Source organism: Polypterus senegalus, chromosome 10 (assembly GCF_016835505.1).
Source record: "Polypterus senegalus isolate Bchr_013 chromosome 10, ASM1683550v1, whole genome shotgun sequence".
NCBI classification, from domain to species: Eukaryota; Metazoa; Chordata; class Cladistia; order Polypteriformes; family Polypteridae; genus Polypterus; species Polypterus senegalus.
Genome location: NC_053163.1, coordinates 120,521,257 through 120,543,960, shown reverse-complemented (window position 1 = coordinate 120,543,960; position 22,704 = coordinate 120,521,257). Strand labels below are relative to the sequence as shown.

Below are 22,704 nucleotides of genomic sequence, written 5' to 3'. Positions count from 1 at the left end.
AAATAATACCAATGCCAGTGTGTTATTCATGGTCGGTTCAGTACAATTATTTGTAATGCTCAAAAGTTGGAACACTTGAAAATTAAGTGATAATGTCTGGCATTGAACCAACAGGCTTGTGATTTCTACTCCATGCCTTTGGCATGAATAATCAATCAAGAATATTAGTAATCAGACAAAAACATAACACCTAAGATTAATTAGGTTACTTTGAATTAATGTTTGTGTGTGGGTGTATGTATGTGTGAGTGGCAGTGCCCTGTTAGATACCCTACTCCCACTCCCACCCATGGTCAGTTCTTGATTTTTGTATGAAGCTGCCACAACAGGCTTTGACATCTCACAGCCTTATAATGGAATTGCAGGGTTCTGAAAAAGAAAGAATGAGTTTTAGACTTCAGCATAGAAAAGGATTACATGGATTGACACTGGCAGGGTATTCCAGCGTGCAAGCCAAACAAAGCTATAATCAATAGGCATATGTTAGGAATTATGAGATTGGTAACATCTCACTTAAATTCAAGAGCATTGCATGAAAGGTACAAAAAATTCAAGTGAAAAAAACATTGCTGTGCAGACAGAGAGAAAGAAAAAAATAGAATAATTCCATACACATTTGGCTGAAAAAACAGAAAATAGAAAAATGTTATTTCGCCAAGCCAAAACAACACAAGAACACCAGCACTCCTGATGGTGGTAAATATGTTTGGAAATGTGCTTCACTAAAACACTTCATAAAATTCAAAGCCAACAAACAAACACTTCAACTTATATAACAAGACGTCAACATAAAAACCTTACTGAATAACAGAGTGGGTTCTTATGAAATTTCCCTTATACTCTTTACAAATCTCAATGTCTGCATCAATCTCTCTTAACAAAATCAATATTCCTGTCCACGTTAAGCAGAACTCAAAGTGAGCAAAGCCCAGAAACTCTCCTGCCAGAAGCAAAGATGCTTTTATATTTCCAAAGAATGATATTATTTTGGATCAGTTCCCATACTAATCACTGTCTTACTGAGGCAGAAATCTTACTATCCCCATTGTCCACTCCCTCCTTGTCTAATTTAGAGTCACAGGGGGCTAAATTTTATCCTAACATCATAAAGAGTAAGTCAGGAGCCAGCTAAAGACAGGGTGTGAGTCCTTCACACAGAAAAAGCCAGTCATTGCACTGAAGCCTCACAGCCCTGAGATAATGGGTTCAAATGATTTATTCAGATGACTTTTTAAAAATATAGTAAACATGAGAGAGCAGAAGAAAAAAACCCAAACCACTTCAGATTACACTGTAAGATGTGAACAGTCATGAATACCTACTCCAAAAGAAATGTAACATTTCCAGCTAAACTCCCCTATCATAAAGTATTATGTATTATGTATTTCTTTAGTACCCATGGCATGTTGGAATAATGACTGTCTCACACAGTTTCCTTCTCTACAGCTCCTATCCCTGACATACTAAAAACTCACCTAACTCTTTCACAGTTCCTTAGACTCCACTGACTCTGCAATAATGTGGGAGACATCTGTAATGATGAGATTCTTCATTGATAGGGGACACCCTTCTAATATTGTAGAGGGGGTCCTCAATCATACCAGGAGTTCGCTCTCCAAGGAACCCAAATAATGAGACACACTGGTCCTCCCAATTTATCCTTCTCAAAGAAAATTTCCCAATTTTGCACACTGATCATTCCTCAGGAGCCATTTTTCCTACCTCTACCTTGATTTCCTTCTGTTGACCACAGAACCTACACAAATCTCTTGTCCATAGCTCACTTCACAGAGGAAAGCCACATTGAGCTGTAACAGGAGCTGCTGTATCACTTGCAAATTTCTCACCAACAATTGTTTTATATCTGATCCCTCTGGTAAATTCAATATTAAACAATGGGCCTCTTTCCAGTCGAATATGTTATTTATTGTATTTGCTTGTAGAACGTGTCCAGCCCTTTATGTATGTGAAACAGGGAGATGGATAGCAGACTGTTTTAGGGAGCAAGTTCAATCCACTTAAATCAAAGACCTTACAGAATATTTTACATCCCTGATCATAGTCAAACTGAGCTCTCTATCTGTGTTCTTTCACAGGGCTTCAAAGACACTTTTCAAAGAAAAACAGAACAAGCTAAGCTCATTTTCAACCTGGGCTCACATATTTCTGCAGGTCTTAATGACAGACATCTTTTTCTCACCTCCTTTCACTTTTGCTCCTTTCACCTGTCCTTGCCTTGATCCTTCCTTCCTCTCCTGTTTACATTACCTGCCCTTTCCTTTTCAGCTACTCACCTGATGATGGCTATACAGTTGAAATATTGTGTCTTTAACCTTCTTTCATTAAGAGAATGGAAATAAACTTGAACCTTTTTTCCACAATTTATACTGATAACCATCCACTAAAACTGACATAATTCTAATAAAAAGTGAAAAATCAGCACCAGAGAGTAAGAAGAGATGAGGTAAAGATAGATGGTATGGATGTATTTATAATGCACTCTGCAGAACATTTTATAAGCAAAAAAAAAAAAACATAAATAAATATATACATTTAAAGAATAGTAATCATGACACATAAATATCTTTTGATAATTTATAATGTTTCTCTTCATGAATACTAATACAAAAAGCATTGGAAACTACACATTTCAGCAAAGTAAACTAAAAAGCCAGACACGAAAATGGCTTAGTACAACTTCATTTTCCATCTGCTGATGTACATTTTGCCTTGGCAATATCATGACCAACTGTACCAGTACTATTAAAGTGGACACTCGCTTGTACTTGAGCACCCATACCAACCTGTCAAGTGGGTCTCAGACTAGACTATTTAATAGGTGCATGTCTCTGGGTGGAAAAAAGAATAACTATTGCTATCTTGATGGATCCCTAAACAAAGTGGATAACACAAGTACTGGTGGAAATCAGTATAAAAATGAGAAATTACAAGAACATGTGGAGTTATGATAAGTCAAGATCATAATCAGAAATGCAAAAAAAAAAAATAATAATAATAACAATACACAAATCAGAAGCAAACATATCCTAAGGGAAAAACATATCTGAAATCCAAGCCAAGTGGGAAGTTCAGGACTATAAAAGATGGAGACACTTATTTATAAATAGAAAGTGATAATTGATACTTCTAACATCTGAAAGCACAAATTTGTAGACATCAGTGGATAAACAAACAGATATCAGAGCAAACAATAGGTTGTGTGTCATTTTTGAATAATTATTTGAATAAACTCCTGAACACCATGCTTCCAGCCGTTAGAAAGACTGAACTGTTTTGTGCTGTATGGATATCAAATTTGATTGCATTTTGGTAACTGATAATATGTTCCATTATTTGCTTCTGCTCGATTACCAGCTTTATTAATTACCTTATAATTGTTATTTTCATTTCTAGACACGTATCTTCCTTTTTTATTTTTACAAAAGAATAAATTACTACATTATATAGGCAATCTCAGCCTGAAATCTGCAGACAGCTCCAGACAGCCGTTGGTCTTGTAACTAAACAAAAGATGTCCTCTCTTCCATACATAAATACAGTTTGACTTGGGGACTCGTGTTTTGTTTCTTGTGATAACTGCAATAGAGGTGGTAAAATGTAAAGCCTTTGCACTCCAAAAATTCCTTTATGTTACTACTTGTTAAATGATGGAATGATAAAATAGAAACACACGAACACACACATTCATCAGCTCACCAGTAATCAAGCAGAACAGGCAATATTCCTCATAAATCAATTTATATTTGTAATAAATCAAGTGAACATAGTGAAGCAGAACAGAATCTCTGGTAAATTACAATGTTCTAAATCCCAATGTAATCTATGCTTCGGCCAAGAAATAGATTATTTCATTTAGTATGACACTTATGATTGTAAGATGGAAAAAAATTACAACATTGGAGTATGGTTCAGCAGTTGTAATTTACAAGCTTCCATAATTTTTCATACTTATATACAAGCTGCCATTTAGAGTGGGAATTCATAATCAAAATCATCTTTCAAGGGAAGAATACACTATTATTGCTCATTTTAATGCGGCAAAATGATTTTCCAAAATTTTCCATACATTGTTGTTTTGATACCAATTAATTTTATTAGAAATCTTGTTTCCACTTCATTGTAAACTTAACCAGCCTCTAAGCAATAGTTTAAAAATGAATATGCATAATGGTGAAAGGCTCATCACAGTAATTATATATGAGAAAGCTCCACAAAATAAATTCAGATTAATTTGGAAAATATTGTTAATCTTTACTGTTTGATGTATCGAGAACTACGCAAGCTAATTCATATTTATATACTTTCATGTTTATTTATTTTATTGTGTGCATATAGTAGTGTCATATGACAATAGAGCTCTCATGCCACGCTCTCCAGCACCATGATAACAAGAATGTGATAGATAGATAGATAGATAGATAGATAGATAGATAGATAGATAGATAGATAGATAGATAGATAGATAGATAGATAGATAGATAGATAGATAGATAGATAGTGAAAAGCACTATACATCAGAAATAGTAAGGTATTTTCACACACATGAGTGAATAGGATGGCTGGCTTTAAGACTCTGATAATGTAAGCAATGCCACAGCACAATGGGATGGGACGCTGTCGCTAACTACCTTATCTGTTCATCCACAGCTCTAAACGACAGCAGCTAGAAGATGCTCGAATCTTCATTTGATACAAGTCTGAGAGGCAGCATACTGAAACCTCTGTAGCTCAACACTACTTTTGTTAACAGCACTGCAGGAATTATTTTGTGCTGTTTAAATTCACACTCTTTTCATTAAATTGAGGATTACCAGATTGGTACCCCAACATCTGAACCATGTTTGTCCATAGATTTCCAGTGTGGGGTATGCCTGTTCTGCCTGTTTGCACGGGTTTTTGGTACATATGCTATTACATCCCAGTAATGTGTTAATTGATTCAAGGACACAAGTATGGGTGTCCATATGAGTTTGCTCTGTGGCATCTTTTTTTAGCATTGCAGTAGATGCTAAACAAAGAAACTCTGACTGTCTGTGATTCTGTAAGAGATGGCCATTCCTCTATTTTGTTTGGAGTCCTCAGTACAATAAAACCGGAACCATAAAACCAGGTCAATTTATTAAAACACAAGGTAGTGTTCCTATAAGCAAAAAACACACACAAATTGCAAAAACATAGGCCATAAGTAATTACCAGTAGGAGCAGCTATCCTCTATCTCAGGGGTGTCGAATTCCAGTCCTGGAGGGCCACAGTGGCTGCAGGTTTTCATTCTAACCATCTTCTTAATTAGTGACTAGTTGCAAATTATTTCTTTTAATTAGCTTGACTCAGGCCCCTTAGTTGTTTCTTTTTCCTTAATTAGCGGCCAAACAATAATGAGACACGAAACAAGCAGCCACATGACCGGCTCACCTGTGCCCATCACACAGAATCTGAAAATAGAGAAAGTTGAAGGTCTCAGTAAGGCTGATCTCTCAGGTCATCAAAACATCTTGATGGTGTTCTTAGAAAAAACATAAAATCATCAGTTTTGGAAATGTCTGCTGTGGCAGAATGAATAATTAAATAACGGGTTTAATTAACAGCAAGCATTGGCTTTTCATTAAGAAACTGGTTGGAGTTTGAAGCTCCAGTTTAGCTGGTCATCTGTTGGCTCATTTTACTTTCATTCAGAAACTTTCATTTCTGTTTGGCTGTTATTTAATGAGGAAACGAATCAATTCAGAGGACTGAATCCTTCTAACAGGGCTATTAAAATGAAGGGAAAAAAGTGAATTAGGAGTGAAAACTGGTCACTGATTAGGAAAAGGGTTAGAATGAAAACCTGTAGCCACTGCGGCCCTCCAGGCCTGGAGTTCGACACCTGTGCAGTCTATCTCAATGAACAACTTCCCACCTCCAATGCCTCTCTTCCCTCTTAGTCACTGATCTTCTTATTCTAAATTTGCAATCTTGTTGTGGTGAGTGCTATTTGAACCACAAGATGGAATATTGTTTTTTTTGGTAATCCTGATCCCTGATTATCATTCACACTTCTTAAAATGTACAGCCTACTCTTATCCAACTTTTAAGGCATCAGCTGCATAGTTATGCAATAGATCTCTAGTGTCACACCAGAAAGTTAGACATTTGATTTGCACCAAATATTAAGAACACATCATCTGTCAGATGTTGCCACCAGCATATATTTTCCATATCCTCCTCGTCAAGCTGACTTTCACAAACCTACTTTTCACTCATAAGTCTCTGGTAATAAACACCCCAGAGCACATACCTCTAACTAAATGTACAATTACTAACACCGCTAAAAGGCAGCCTTCAGGCCTGTTGACTACTGTATGCAACAAAGTACTGCATGCACTGTGGTGGCTATTTGTGATGCATCAGCGCAAAGAATTCAGTCTAACCTTAGTGAACCTCGGCATGTAAATTTAGACAGAAAACAATTCAACAGGACCTTATTCTTAAAAAGTTGGCAACCAATGTCACCAAATAGAACATTCGTGGTGGCAATACTGCAACAGGAAAGTATCTCTGGAAACTAGCATGGTACAAAAATACAGTAGATGACTTCATTATAGATGTAAAAATAACACTAATCATATACAAAAATATATTATAGGGAATCTTGATATGAACAAATATTCTAAACATGTAACTATGATAGCACATCCATAGATTCTCACATCATTATAGATTCTAAACCTCCTGCAACCCTAAATTTGCTGGAGATGGTTTTTGTGTAGTCTGTCTTTACTATAATATGCTAAAAATACTGTAAAAAAGCAGGTACATGAAGGTTTCATGAAAAGCAACCCATGAGTCCATTATTTGACTTCATACTTCTAAAAGCTGTTAACAACAATAGCAGGGGGCAAAAATGCATGTGGTTACAGACTACAGGTAAAAGGCCAATTTTATTTAGGAAGAATATAAAGGAGAAATAGGATGAGATATCTTAAAATTGTTGGGATTTGGGAAAACATGAGTACACATAATGGGACCAACTTGCTATTTGATTCTGCAAGGTCCAATAACACATGGGAGCTCATTTTCATAGCATAACCTTCATATGAAGGCCTGTGACGATGCAGGTTCTGCTCCATGCTCCCATCTGCTGTTTGGGAGCCCTTGAACCCTACACTGTCGGTAATGTTACCGATGAGCTAGACAGTGAGGCAACAACATAGCAAGGGGATGATGTACAAATGTGCAAAGGTGCTTTTATTTAAAATCCAACAAAACAAAAGAGTGTTCAAAATCAGTGCAGTGCTTTTAACGTCTTCATTAAATAAATAATCCATAAAAGAAACGTGAAGGTTTAAAAATCAATACAAACACAATCCTTTAAAAACGGGGTTAAAACAATGCTGGACGCAGTCCTTTAAAAATACCGTTCAGAGCCCGATGTCTTCTATCCTAGCGTCTCTCCTGCTTCACCCGTCTGGGCTCCGCAGCAGCTCCCCCGCCCGCACCGGCTACCCCGCCCGCACTGGCTTGCCCTCCCTGTCCCTCTCCCTGTCCCTCTCCCTCTCTCTCTCTCTGGTCCTGCTTTCTCCAGCCACCTCCGTCTGTCTTTCTGTCTTCTAACTTGTTCTACTTCTTTTTCCCCCTTCTTAGCCGGCTCGTGCTTCTATATATGTCGAGAGGGCATAGCAGCTGCGACAAATTAGCAGCCCCAGGAACAATCATGGATGTGAGCAGTCTTTCACCTGTGCACTTAGGTGAGAAACGCCCACACCTCAGATCGCCCTGAGAACTGCTTCAGCCACACCTACCACATCCCCTTGCTATGCCGCGAGCGTGGTGATTATTTATTTAAAACGGGCCTTTGCTGAGAGAGCTGTGGACCCGCTATACCACAAGGCCAAATTGCTTGACCTCTCCAAAAATTAGAATGGGAGAGTTTGGGTGAAACATAGCTAAAGACTTCTATATGTTTTAACAAACTGCATGCAACAAATTATGGAAGGTAGAGGCCCATTGATTAACAATTGGTAATGAAGTCCCTTGATTGGGCATGGATAATGGAGATGGCTGAAATTCATTAATGAACTGAACTGGTGAATACACAGTGGAGAAAGACTCATTGTTATTTAGACTGAGCATCCTATGAACAAATGCTAAACAATCAAAGTGATTGACAATTATCATGCATCAAAAGTATTTTCATGCTTTTCTTTGTCAGTTATATTTAGGATGACAATGACAATACCAAGCATCTATCCATCCATTTACTAACCCGCTGAATCCAAATACAGGGTCACGGGGGTCTGCTGGAGCCAATCCCAGCCAACACAGGGCACAAGGCAGGAACCAATTCTGGGCAGGGTGCCAACCCACCGCAGGACACACACAAACACACCCACACACCAAGCACACACTAGGGCCAATTTAGAATCGCCAATCCACCTAACCTGCATGTCTTTGGATTGTGGGAGGAAACCCACACAGACACAGGGAGAACATGCAAACTCTACGAGGGAGGACCCGGGAAGCGAACCCGGGTCTCCTAACTGCGAGGCAGCAGCGCTACCACTGCACCACCGTGCCACCCAATGACAATACCTTAACTCCAAAACAAGAACAAAAATATTTTCAAAAATGAGAAACAAAATAAGGTCAAATACAATAGATGCTGAAAGAGTAACGATAATTAATTATTCAGTACATCTGATAGTGCCGATAAATGGTAAGTTTATATGTAGTACTGGTAAGAAATATGATGCATTAGAGAAGCTTGTATACTACCAATATGGTAGTGTATGGTTGTATATCCTTTGGATGGCAGTAAATCAGTAAAGAAATTAACTAAAATCGGTGATGTAATGTTTTCCTGGAAAACAATTTATCAACATGCTTTGCTCTATTAACTCCCTGATGAAGGTGCAGTTTAAAACCATGATCCCAAAAAGGTTCACTGAACAAAGTTCTTCAATATGATCCCTGGGAAGTGCATTGCTTGTACAACAGTTTGCTTAACTTTTTCCACTATTTACTTGAAATCTAATTTTGGTTGTAAATCTACCACAAAGAGGATTTTCTTTGCTAGCAAAACATTTTATGGTTTTGATAAGTAAGACATAAAGTGCACCCTATTGGATAGATTATGTAATATAGTGCTGTAGACTAAAATAATTATTTTTTAAAGGACAAAGCAAAACATTTGTGATGGTTATTCACACTGGTCAAAACACCAATGCCATCTGAACATTTATCAAGAAGATGAAAGGCAAAGTTACTGTTAAAACAAAACTGTAAACCAGAATTATGTCTCAAACTGACTAGTCTATTACAATTTCTTTTCTTTCATTTCTTAAATTTTGCAAAAGTTTTTATGTGTTATGTGGCATAGGCATCAGGTGCATAATAACCATGTAGCATCACACAAAATAGTGACACCCTTTAAAAAATGGTGGTGCTCCTGAAAAATAAACACACTTAATCACAATGAAATGACAACACTGAACTAACAATATTCATACTGACACAACTGTGCCTCTGCTTTGATATTTGTTTTTTCTTGATGATAGTTAATAATAAAATTGAACTGTGAAATAATTAATTTATTCTATCTGGTTTCCTCCCACAGTCCAACGACATGCATGTTAGGTGAATTGGCTATTCTAAATTGTCCCTAGTGTGTGCTTGGTGTGTGTGTGGGCCCTGCCCGGGATTTTTTTCCTGCCTTGCACCCTGTGTTGGCTGGGATTGTCTCCAGTAGACCCCCGTGAACCTGTAGTTGGGGTATAGCGGGATAGATATGGATGGATGGATGTTTATTCTAATGCTAGTTAAATAAACAATAGCATCCCTATAACTCAAATCAAAATTATATTCTGCTGAAGTTAAACTTCTAAAGAAGATTATGCACAGGTATAGCTCCCCTAAATTAGAAAAGCATTACGACTTTGATTTCAAACCATAGTCAACAGTCAGGATGTTGTAGAACAGGTGTTCCTATAGAAATAGTTTTTAAATAATTGATTGTCTGTTGAATTTTCAAAGGTAAAGAAAATACTTCCTTTGATTTCTTTGACAAAGAGGTAATCTGAGAAACTACAGTACTATAAATATTTATACATTTTCTGAAATAACTGGCAAACCCCACAACTCAGTAACTGTACCTTGTTCATAATAGGCCATTCCAGGGATGCTTTTACTTAAGTCAGGTCCAGGCATAACCCTTTAATGGAAATTATATTGTCCATGTATTGGATGGAGGACTTAAACAAAGCAGTTATTTTGATGTAACTTATCCAGAACTATATTAACATATTAAATATGTTTAGACAGAAGGAAGATCAAATTTCAGCAATATACAACAATGTGAAGACTCCCGGAGCAACCTTGAAATTCTTTGTAATCAATACATGAATACAGAGAACCATCTTTCTTCTCAAAAAAAAAAAGTTCTGCACACACAGAACTTGAAGACTAAACCATATGTGAGATTTTTCTTCATATCATCCTTCATTGCTTTTCCTTACGGCTTGGACAAAGAAAATAATCATTCCTTTGGTACAGGTGCCCCAGACTGCAGATTTATGGTGCAATCATAATCTCTATGATGGTAGCTCCAGGTACTTCTCTTTGTTAAGATATAGTCTCTGGTAACAGGAGGATATTGAATATTCTGGTCAAGTGAATCATGAGTTGTGAAGAATGAAATGCAATATACTAAACAGGATTAACTATATTTCACTAATTCCTTTTTAAACCAGACAAGAGTTATAATTTAAGAGCAATGGATTTTTTAGTATTATTTTGCAGTGGACAAAACAAGAATGATGATAGAGGGGTGGGACACAGTATTTCTTCTAACTCACAAAGTACTTCAACAAGTAATTTCAATTTCCTACTTTTTTTCTAATTACACATATAAATATTTATTTTTTAGGATTTAGTTCCTTCTGATGACAGGTACTTTTAGTACAAACTATTTCCTTTACGCTTCCTATCATTAGCACCTATCCCATGAACCTGTACTAACCATATTCCATGATTAGCTTGAGTGAAATGGAAACACTGACATTCAGACCCACTTACGATTGGTCTTTTGTCCAGCCTTTCATTTTGTTAATTTAGTTTTTCATTACAGGGTCATAAGGATCCCCTAACCTTTCTTAAGAACATCAGCCATGGAACAGAATGCCAGATTATTTCAGAGCACACTTAAAACATGGGGAGAACATGCAAACTCCATACAGAAATGGTTGGTTATGTTAAACCTAAGTTCTTGTGGTGGTGAGGTATTACTGCTAATCAATTAATTCACTCTATTGTGCTGAACATCCATTTATACACGGGTGCTGGCAGTTGCAGATGCATCCTGGTCTGTTTACAGTTCAAACATTCAGTGAATTATACTGGCTTTTCACCTTAAGTTTTTTCTTTGTCTTTACACATCAATCTCACAGATATTTCCATATTCTGCCTGCACGTTTTATCTTTGTCCAGGATCTGTTCAGTTTGTCACCATGGATTTCTGCACACTTGGCTATCTCTGTGATCTTTTAATGTCAGGTTACATAGGTGCAGGTAGTGGCAAATCACATCACATAGCTAGTTCCTCGAATGAGCACAGATTTTCTTGTCTAGTACATTTGCATTTGACATGCATAGATGTACACAGGACTGTATGGTTACAAAATTCTGGAAGCACATGAAGGTCTGCATGCCAGGACTGCTGACAGAATTTGTGTCACATGCACCTTTGCACACTCTTGTGGCGATGTAGACATGTCATGTATAAACCAGCCTTGAGATGTAATGTAAATCACCACTCTCTTTTGCTGTTTGCACAAATTAATGTAAAATTTACAAGGCTAAGCCCCTTCCCACTTCAGTGTATCATGATATATCTCTTTGTTCCTGCATACACACAACTACTAAATCAAATCAACAGTAAAAAAAAAGTTGACAGTGTGGCAAGATGGGATAGAATTAAAGTGCCAAAGCAGTAGCCACTGAATAGACATAATTAGCAGAGAACACCACACAAATTCTGTAACTGGTTAAATCATGAAGCTTACTGATGGTGTCGTAACCACCAAGGAAAGGAAGAACACTGACTGATTTGAAAACAACCTTGGATAAAAAATGAAGCCTGTTCCCTACTCAGACCTTGTGGAATGGCATGACAATCAAGCAACAAGGAAGCACTAAGAACTGCCTGGAGCAACCTCAAAGGCTGCATCATAACTCAAAAGAACAACTACAACATAAAAAAAGAAAACCTTCTCAATAAAATCTCATAATCACACTACATGCGGCAGGATATTTAGCAGACAATTAAAGCAAAGTCACCTGTGCGGTTATATCTACTAACGCCACTAATAATCAACCATTTACCCAATTCTCACAAACGGCCTTGAGGAATGCTTAAGTGAGACTTTTCAACCTTGATGGAAAAGCTCCAGGCTCTTGAACTGAACAGCACCTTATGTTCCCTGAATCTAAGACTTGACCTGTTGAACTGTTGACTGCCAGGCTTGAGAATACACATCAAGAGTCTCACCCAAGCTGCCTGTGCTATCTGCTCACTCCATTGAAGTTTTCAATATTTACATGTGATGGTGTAGCAAAGCATTACACCAACTCTGTCATCAAGTATGCCATCAAAACGACAGTAGACAGGTTATAAGGAAGAAGTTAAACTTAAGCATGAATGGTACAATGCCAACAATCTGTGATGTGTTGCCGAACACACACTGCAGCCATGTTTCCATCGTGATGTTCATAAATCGTGACAGATACACACACTTCAGTAATAACCTGTTTTTTCCCTTCTATCTAGTAAGTTATAAAGTAACATTCAATGCCATACAACCAGACTCATACAGTATAAACAGTCTTCACCTGTCGGCCATTAAACTCTTGCCTCCCATACAATTATCTGCTTGAAATGTGTTTTCTGTGTTGTTCTTCTGTGTATAGTATTGTAAACGGCGTATCTCCGCACCATTGGGACTAGCACAAGTGATTTTTATTGTACTGTAAAAGTATAATGACATTTAATTTAATTTACTTTTCTTGCACCTACAACAGAAAAATGGTGTTTGAATATGATTAACATAAGCAATTCTTGTCAATATAAGTTAATTAACAAAGTAATTGAGATATGGCTAGATGATAACAGAGGGGAGGAAAACAAAATACTCCCGCCAACAGCATTCACAAGGAAAATAAACCCCTTGGGGTCCATGATTAGCTTCATCAGACAATGTTACAATCCAAAGAGAGACAAAGTCATAATTCCAATAACTTAGGCCAACTGACCACCCATCCCCTCTTGGGCATTCCTCAACATTATAAGTATGTGCAGGCAATCTAATAAGATTAAATCCTTTCATTCTTCAAGTTCAAGGCCCTCAATATCTCTGAAGTCCCTCCCCATAGTAGCTTCACAATAAACCAGTGGTGTCAAGTGTCATAGAAGGACAAGTAAATATACAGGATAGTGGAGGGTCAGCAACAGGGTTCATAATGAGTCATGCATGTATTTTTGTGCAGATGATTCGCAAATGAAGTGTTATACTTAAAAGAAAGGTTTTTGAAATCAACCCTAAACTTACCTGGAAGACAGTGTAAAGGTTTAAGAACAAAGGTTATGTGATCATACTACCTAGTTCTGATGATGCGAATAATACATTGCAATAGTTAATTCTACTAGAAATGTGCAAAATCTAATCCGCAAGGCAAATCAAGATATGCTAAAGTAACTCAATCAGTCTATATTTAAAGACCAAGCATGCAGACAGATCATTTCAGAGCTTTCTGGTCCTGTAGCTTACCACTTGACTTTCCATAGGTGTTTTATTTTTCCTAACAATCTTTAGTAGACAATCATCTTGAAATGATTATATACTGTACAGGTATGTGCCAATATGTGTGTATTGATAAGCTCATATTAGTAAGTAATGTCCTGACCGTTTGAAGTGTTATACTTAAAAGGAAGGTTTTTGAAATCAACCCTAAACTTACCTGGAAGACAGTGTAAAGGTTTAAGAACAAAGGTTATGTGATCATACTACCTAGTTCTGATGATGCGAATAATACATTGCAATAGTTAATTCTACTAGAAATAAATACATCAAATATGAACATCTTTAGCAAATGTCTTCATTTTCCTGTATTTGTAATTGGACATTTTTTGTGTTCTAAAAAGATAGACTGATGTCAAAATGTAATACCTAAATTATACTGATTTAATAAAATTCATCTTTAAGCCTAGCAGATTATAAAGTGACCAGAATTTGTCACTGTCTGTATTATTCTAATCAAATAATATTTCTATGTTACCTGTACTCAAAGACAAGAAGTTATCCCTCACTCAATCTTTTAACTTACCAACACAATTAAACAATGATAATATAACAGAAAAGAAATATAGGAAACATAATAACAGGCTACTATTTACATATGAGGTGAAAGTGAATATTATGCTTCCTAACAATATCTCCTAGGAGAAGCATCTATAATGAAAATAATAAATGTCTGATTACTTTGCACTGAGAAACTCCATATCTGACTTCTCAATGTAATGGCAGAGTTCAGTCATCACATAATGTTCAAGTTTGTATAACAGAATATAGTGTTGAATGGTATCTAAAGCTACACTTAAATCTAACATAATTTTTCCCTAATACAAATTCATCAAAACATATATTGACTACAAGAGTTAATGCTGCTTCTGTACTGTGACTGCATTGTTAAAGCCAGAAAGAAAATGTTCATGTAAGTTGTAATGAATAAGGTGAGACAGAAGCTGTGTGACAGGTACATTTTCAAGTACTTTATCAAAAAAAGGTTAATTTAATGTAGGGCTATAATTACTGTATTATTAGTAGTAGTAATTACAAAATGTAAGAAATAGCAACAAGCAAACTCTGTTCAATTCACTTTACCCCAAATTCAGCAAGACTGCAGAAATGTTCGAGAACTTCGCCAAACTCAAAGTCAATAGGGAAGGAGAAACTGAACTAGCGTGGCATGGATTATAATGATGGCTTTTAAGTGTCCCTGAGGCTCTGTCAACTTCGCTGAATCAACAATTGTGGCCAAAATTATAACTTGAGCTGTGAGGCAGCCACACCAACCACTGCACTACTCTGCCTCTCTGAAATAGAATCCATCCATCCATTATCCAACCCACTATATCCTAACTACAGGTTCACGGGGTCTGCTGGAGCTAATCCCAGCCAACACAGGGCGCAAGGCAGGAAGCAAACCCCGGGCAGGGTGCCAGCCCACCACATGAGATAAAATGAATACGATAAAATATCAAAAAAGTAAACATTTTTGCAGACAGGTAGGAAGCATGAATTCACTAGGGCATTCAATGCCACCTCTGCAAAATGCACAACACACTTGTGGATTCTTCACTCCTTTCTGTTTGCAACAACTTCACAGCACTCTGGGTTACTCTATTAGGCTATGTTCACATTACAAGTCTCATTGCTCAGTTCTGATTTTTGTTCAAATCGGATTTGCCTGTCTTGACAATTCACATTCATAGGTACAAATGCCCTGTAACTAACTGTAATGTAAATGCATCAGTCCTCTGAAATGGCCCACATGCACACATTTATATGTTTGTGTCTGAATCATCTGCATCACCACCAACAAAGAAATGTCATATTTTAAGGTGACTTGTGGTATTAAAACCAATAAAATGAACGAGCTAGTAGCTAGTGTATGTATCGCCTTTTGATCTTGAGGACAACAAACACTTTATCATCTGTACATGATTACCTTGCGAAGGCACAAAAAATCCAGACCGTTAGCTTTCACTGTTTTTGCAGCTATTGCAGGCACTGCTGCCATAAGAAATCTGTGGGTAAGAGAAAAGAACCAGCAATGGTGGGACTGTGGCTTTTGTCATAGCTGTAGCTCTCCTCCATTGTTGTTTTGTTGTGCTGCTGATGCTGGCTGATGCAAGTGCCCATGCATATAGACAAAAATACAAATGAATTCTAATCCGACTATATTCATCCGTTTACTGTAGTATGGCCACCAATTGAATATTTATCCTATATAGGACCACATATGAAAGTGACTCAAATTTGATTTGAAAAGATCAGATTTCTGTGTCCAAACAGCCCTGAAGACATCAGATTTGTGTCACATTAATGCAAAAAAACAGATTTGAATCACTTCTGCCTGGTAATGTGAATGTAGCCTTAAATTGGTTGGATCATTATTACACACACATCACATATTAGTCCATACTAAAAGTCATTACCTTTAAGACACAAATACACCGACACATTTCCAGTGTTCTTCTATGTGCATACTTTGTGGTTAAATGTATTCACAAGTTTTCTTAACTGAAAGTGAGACAGATTTGACCTTAATTTCCAGTTTTCCCAGGAGTTATTGCCATGAGGCCTATTGTTAGGTCGGTACTTATAATTATAATGATTAAACGGATTGATTAGAGATAGCTTGCTCTCTTTCTTCCTAGTCCCCCTCCCACCCCATCATTATGCCTCCCCACATGAGGCTGGACCCCACTTCACAAGGTCCCAGTCCTCTGTAATACCTAGAGAAAAAGCACGTCCAGAACAAAGCAAGCCCCCCAGCAGCGGCGTATAAGGATTAAAATTGAGATATCTATCACCAATACAGTCCAAATACTATAAGCATAAAATATAATCTTCTACAGTCTTGCAATAGTAAGATAGTAAACCCAGGGATGTATTCACAAGTTTTCTGATCATTTTTAGCCCACTACTAGGATCATCATTATATACTTGGGGTGTGGGGCTGGGGTGCTGTCTCTTCTAACGTTGGCTTCTAGGGGAACAAGGTCACTGGCGAACAAAGCACATTAGCTGCAAAAAAGACTTAGGCAAATTTTTCCAATCAACACTACTAACAAATAGTATAATTATCTTCTTAAATAATATGGTACCGTGGCTGTCCATTTGTGTGTCCAGGACTTGAAACCACCTGTAGCTCACCAACTGTTTGAACTATTGACCTGAAATTTGTTACACATATACTACATGACATCTGCTATCTGCTTTCAGGGTGTTGATTGACCTCCAAGGTTAGTCCTCTTCTTATTTTTATTTTACTTCATTTTAGAATCAACTCTCAGCAGCGGCCAGCAGGGCAGCTGTGTGGCGCATGAGTACGGGCACTGCTCTCATCCCTACCAGCTTCGCCATCACTTCCCCGACCTCTTGATATCTTAAGTCTTCAATCTGCCTCAATTAAGGAAAACATACTAAGTAATTGCAACACAAAAACTGACTTAATCAGTTTTAACATGAAAAGATGCCGACGGAAGAAGAGAAGAAGCGGGCCGCTAGGGTGGAGAAAAGAAGAGCTGCTCAGGAAGCATCAAGAGCATCAACATCTGAGCAAACGAATGCTAAATGTACAGAGAAAGAGTATGAAAACTATGAATGCTCAAGTCAAGTGTACTCACTGCACATTATTGCGCAGTGCGCCGTTACTGGTTAAAAATAATACATATATAATTATTAAGCCTATTATGGTCTAGTGCTGATTTTCTGCTAAGTAACACTTTGAGTGCATAAGGAACATTTCCAGTCAATAGTCATCTACTTATAATGTTATCAATGAATTAGGTCAAAGGGATACTTGGTGGGCTTAATCCAATTCAGGGTCACAGGGACTGGCACCTATTCTGAATGTACCAGGTGTATGAGGCACTGGTCCATCACACATATGTAAAATGTGTTTATATACATATAAATGTATAATATACTAGGTAATTCATATATTACTAAGTGAGTAGTTCAACAGTACAAGAAGACTTTGGAGTAGACCCATTGCTTCTCTGCATCAAGAGGAGACAGTTGAAGTACCTTAGCCATGTTGTTATGATGCCCCTGGTCACCAACCATAGAAGGTGAACAAGGCATGTTTCACTGTGTGGGGACTGTGATGAAGATTCAGGACAGATTATATCCCATATCCCTACAAACTGATTCAGCATTTGTAACAATGATTGGCAGATATATACGTTAAATGAGTAGAATACAATGGTTTGAGTCATCTTCATTGTGACTTAAACACCAAGTGACTGTGATTAATGAAGTGCTTAAAGTGAAGCAAAGAAAACTAATCAAAATGGATTCAATTCTTCTGCTGCCAACTATGCATGTTTTCTGCCAGTTTAACAAACCTGCCAAGCTAATTTATATTTTACAAGTATAAAATTTGGTTCTTCTTTGCCAATTTATTTATTCCTTTCATCATTAATACCTGAGGGGAGAAAATCTTCAGAAAAAGTAACTGATAGAATCTTGTAGATAAATCTGTGGTGTAATTCTAAATAATTCTTTCAGTGGTCTCATTAGCCACTCTATAATATTAGGGTTAATACCAGTAAAAATATATTTCGACTTTTTCTAACAAAACATCAGGTGGCCAAAGCACATGTTTTTTCAGAATGAAATACAAAAAAATGTCTCTTCCTTTTACCTCAGTTATACATTTCTGAAATCCTGCCGCATCTTCTTCATTGGCATCATCATCGGTTTCTGGCCTGCCCACCAGGGGTTAGACTGATATAATGTCCTAGGTATTTAAGCATTTAGGGCGAAGAATACATTAACAGAAAATTCTGTATTTTAGAAATTTTCTAGTCAAAATGCAGAACCCTATTAAACTAACAAAATGTTTATGTGATGTACTATTTGCAAATTAAAAACTATTTGTGAAGCAGTGCTGCAGCAAATAGAGTTGCAGAGAATGCAATGGTCCTTTAGGAAGAATGAAGTATCAGGATGTTGAGCTGTTGATGAAATTTTTCTTCTAAAAATATGCGTATTAGAAGCTCTTAAACATCAGTAATACCTGCCAAATCATAATCTCTAGGTGCTTGTTCATATACTCAATGAGTTTATCAGAGATTGATTTGAGGATTTAAATGGTTTACTGCTCTTCCCTCAGGCATCAATACAGTCTTACGACAAAATTCCCTTCAATCAGTTCTTCTGACAGGGATTACATTCAGTTACAGTCTGTTTTCTTTTTCAAATCATCTAATAAACTCATATGTTTAAACAATTAGCAATTGCAAGGCTCACCAGCGCATTTTTTTCTTTCCTGACAGAATGGCATTGGCACATGACCTTGCAAGGTTGAAGAAAAATCATACAAGTGTAGACACGGGATCTAAATGACAGCAAGAGAGAGAGGATGGCTCTATACACTGTACTATATATGGATACGAATATTACAGAGACAAAGAGAAGATGGTTGCTTTTTGTGGAAAGGCTTTGTGGACTGCTAAACACCTGTAGCAACATCATGATGGTAATTCAATTTTTTAAATCAACAAATATATGGAGAAAAGGTTCAGAAAATTAATTCCGGAATTGCAGACGTCAAACATATACTATAATAAATAAAATGCACACTTTTGAAAGATCGATCCTTTTATCGTTCCCAGGTTATTTATGATGACACCTTTTTTTCCCGTTAAACCTGAACATCACCTTAAACGAAGAGACTGGACGCATAATGTAGTGAAAAAGCGCCTGCAAGCGCATTTATCGGTTGAGGCAAAACAAGCTGTGAATTAAAGTCTCAGACTCGACTTGCGCTATTTTTTTTTACCCAAGGATGTGCCTGTTAAAATATGCCACATACAAACTGAAGACTTTCAGGCATTGTAACAGCGCAGATCAGCAATTAGGCACATGCAAACCGTTATACACTTGTAATTATTGCATATACATAAGTGTAAAATGCCTAACAGCTTTAGAAAATCGGTTCAGGTTTATAAAACATATTTTTGGAAAGTAAAACAAGCTTCAAAATACCCGACTTTTAAGCCAGATGGGAAAAGAAATTGTTTAGAGATCTGTTTAATTCATGTTCTCCTTTTTATATTTTATACATTGCTTTAATCTTCGCTTTACTAGCAACAGTACAAAGTTTAAAAAAAAAAAAACACATTAACCGTCGTAAGGAAATAAAACTTAATCCGAGCAGAAACACTTCTTTAACTCCAGACACAAATCTGCAGTCAGAAGGCTGGACCGCTCCGCTCGCCACCCCGCGAGTCGGAAGCGTGCCGCTGTCCTGCCACCGTCACTTCTTGGTTCAACATAATAAAGGCAGAGGAGGTAAGTAGAGGAAGTGTCACGTACCTTCACTAAGCCCCGTTCATTCAATCGGCGCATCCGCGTGCTGTCGGTCCTTAGTTTAACGAGGTGAAATCACCAGCGTTTACCTTGCGTGTTCTTGCACTTTAATTCCGACAGTGACGCGCTCTCTCTCGGTCGTTTCCACACACGTTACAGAACGCAGCGGCTTACTTTGAGAGTGAGGTGCAGCGTTTAAGGAGCAGACCCTGGTGACAGTAAGCATCCTGGCGGACAGCCTGTTACCCAGGAGGCTGGGGGTTAAAGATGGGCTGGAGTAACGCTGCGGGAAGCGGGAGCGGCGCCGGCTTCGCGCTATACTCCTCTCCCCAATAAAGACTTCTTCGAATTAGCTGAATGGCATTGGGGAACTATAGACGGTATAACAATTCTAGTGACGTCAGTTCAAACAAGACAGGTTTAACTGCTTTAACAGTTCGGTTCGAAAAAGAAAAGAAGCAAAAGGCTAGCCGCGGTATTAACTGTCAAGCCGGAAAAGAATGAAAAGATGCTCCCAGAATTTGAATTAACGTTAACGACGGTGGAAAATAGTCATTTTGGCGAAATTAATTAACGGAATCAATGAAACACAGAATTAGTATTCCAGCCTGCTTCTCTCGAGACAAAACGTTGCGGAGCAGATCTGAAATCTCAGCGCACCAAATTATACTTAAAGTTAGCAGCGTCCGCGACATGACAGACGAGATTACTTGTGCAGAATGGAAATAAAAATGCGGGTGCCGGCAACAAATGGATGAATGTGACATATTTAGAGTACTGCATACGTTTATTGTGGGTTTACACGACATAAGAATAACAAGGAATATGGGTTTCATTCATTACTTCATTCACCATCCATTCATTTATTTATTCATTTTCCAAACCCACTTACTCAGGACAGGCTAACGGTTTTTTGTTTTTTTTTGTACTTTTTTCCTTAAAACAGGTGGCCAATGCCATATTTAAAATGACATCTTTTAATTCGACCATATCATGAAATTGCCGATGTGTTTAACTGGATGCTTTACGTAGTCTGATTTCTTCACTAAGCAAAACATATTTTCAAATACTATTATTTTTCTCACATTTTAATCTTGCTGCTGAGATTAATAATCACGCGACCAAGTCACATCATGACGCCTTTTCAAATCTGCCTTATGTTTTCCCACTAATCCACAATATTTATTTTAAATGGGCACCCTGTATATGCTTGAATGTAAGTCAGCACGACATAATTGCTAAAGTAAAAACACTGGAAGTCAGCAATTACATTTCACCTCAATATGAGGCTGCCCCTAGTTACTTATTATTTTAAATGCATCTTTTTCCTTGAGACTTTATGCTGTAAAGCTACTTGTTACCAACTGATCAATGAGGGTATACTCTAGATGGAAATTTAGCAGAAAAAAATGCTTTATTTTATTTGATCACATTTTAAATCTGTTCTGTCTTACCTGTCAAATACAATACATACATATGTGTTATCTCTTGACCAATGTGTATCTTTAGGATTCTAGCTTTGACTTTCCTCAGTATCCTCTTGTGTTTAACGCTCTCTTGTCCGACGCTTCTTCTCTAAATTACATTCCAGTAAAGGAGACTTCTCATTTGGAGGCGCCTTGTTTGCCATCTGACTGCTTTTTTGACTAGATGGGCCACTGTTAAAAACATCATTTGCAAATACTGTACTTCCGGTCTACTGGGATGGTGACTGAAGTTTAATGGCCTGATATCACACAATTTGAAATGCTCCATTTTAACTCCTGTTTTGTAAAAACAACAAAGGTCACAATTAAGTATAGCTTTGTACCTGTAAGGCATCATGTCATCAACCCTGCCACTGAGCCACCAAAGCCAAACTGACCTATCAGATTGCTCAGAGGGGCCAGACACACACACACACAAGTATTTCACTATATTAAAGACAGATATTATAAACTCATTCTTGAATCTGATTAAACCTCATGAAGAGTGCAGACCTGGAGTCTATCCCAGTAGCATCTACAGCAAGGCAGAAAGTAACTTCGTAAAGGATGCCAGTCCCTGCCAAGGCACTCTTATAAGCACATGCACTGTCCCTCATCTATCCAGAATTACATCCCTCCAGTTTTGAAACTGCAGAGCCTAATGAAGGAAACAAATCTAGACAGACTGCTAGTCAATTGAAAGGTCCAGCTCCTCGTGTGCTCATCTGCTCTTCTTCATTCATTTCAGTTGTATATTTTTGAAAGTGCTTATTGCACTTAATGGGTACAGAAGTCTGTCTCTGCAGCATTGCTGTGCAGACAAGGCTAGGAACCAACCCTGGATGAAGGGTCAATCCATCTAAGGGTACATTCACACACATCCATACTCCCTAATCCACTTATTCATCAATCCACTTTCAAACCCGATCAATGTATTGAAAGGTCACTTGTATGAGGCCTGTTCTAATAGCATCAGGGACAAAGCAGAATTCAGCTTTGTGTTGCAGGACAGCCTATTTATTATCTTCAGAGTTGGAAAGTAATGTAATAAGCATGAATTTTCTGGTGCCCTCCCTATAAAATG

General features: G+C 37.5%; 1 protein-coding gene across 6 annotated transcripts in view; it reads right to left on the bottom strand.

Moving 5' to 3' along the window:
• htr2cl1 (5-hydroxytryptamine (serotonin) receptor 2C, G protein-coupled-like 1) overlaps positions 1–21,453 on the bottom strand; it is a 740,469-nt gene extending 719,016 nt beyond the window's left edge. For 5 of the 6 annotated variants that reach the window (XM_039766482.1, XM_039766488.1, XM_039766486.1 and 2 more), the window contains exon 1: positions 20,161–21,453. The gene's annotated coding sequence lies outside the window, so the exon portion shown is untranslated. Of the gene's footprint in view, positions 1–5,214; positions 5,277–20,160 lie in introns of those variants that run through there. The other variant, XM_039766484.1, reaches the window with a different exon arrangement.
• Between the last annotated feature and the right edge of the window lie 1,251 nt (positions 21,454–22,704).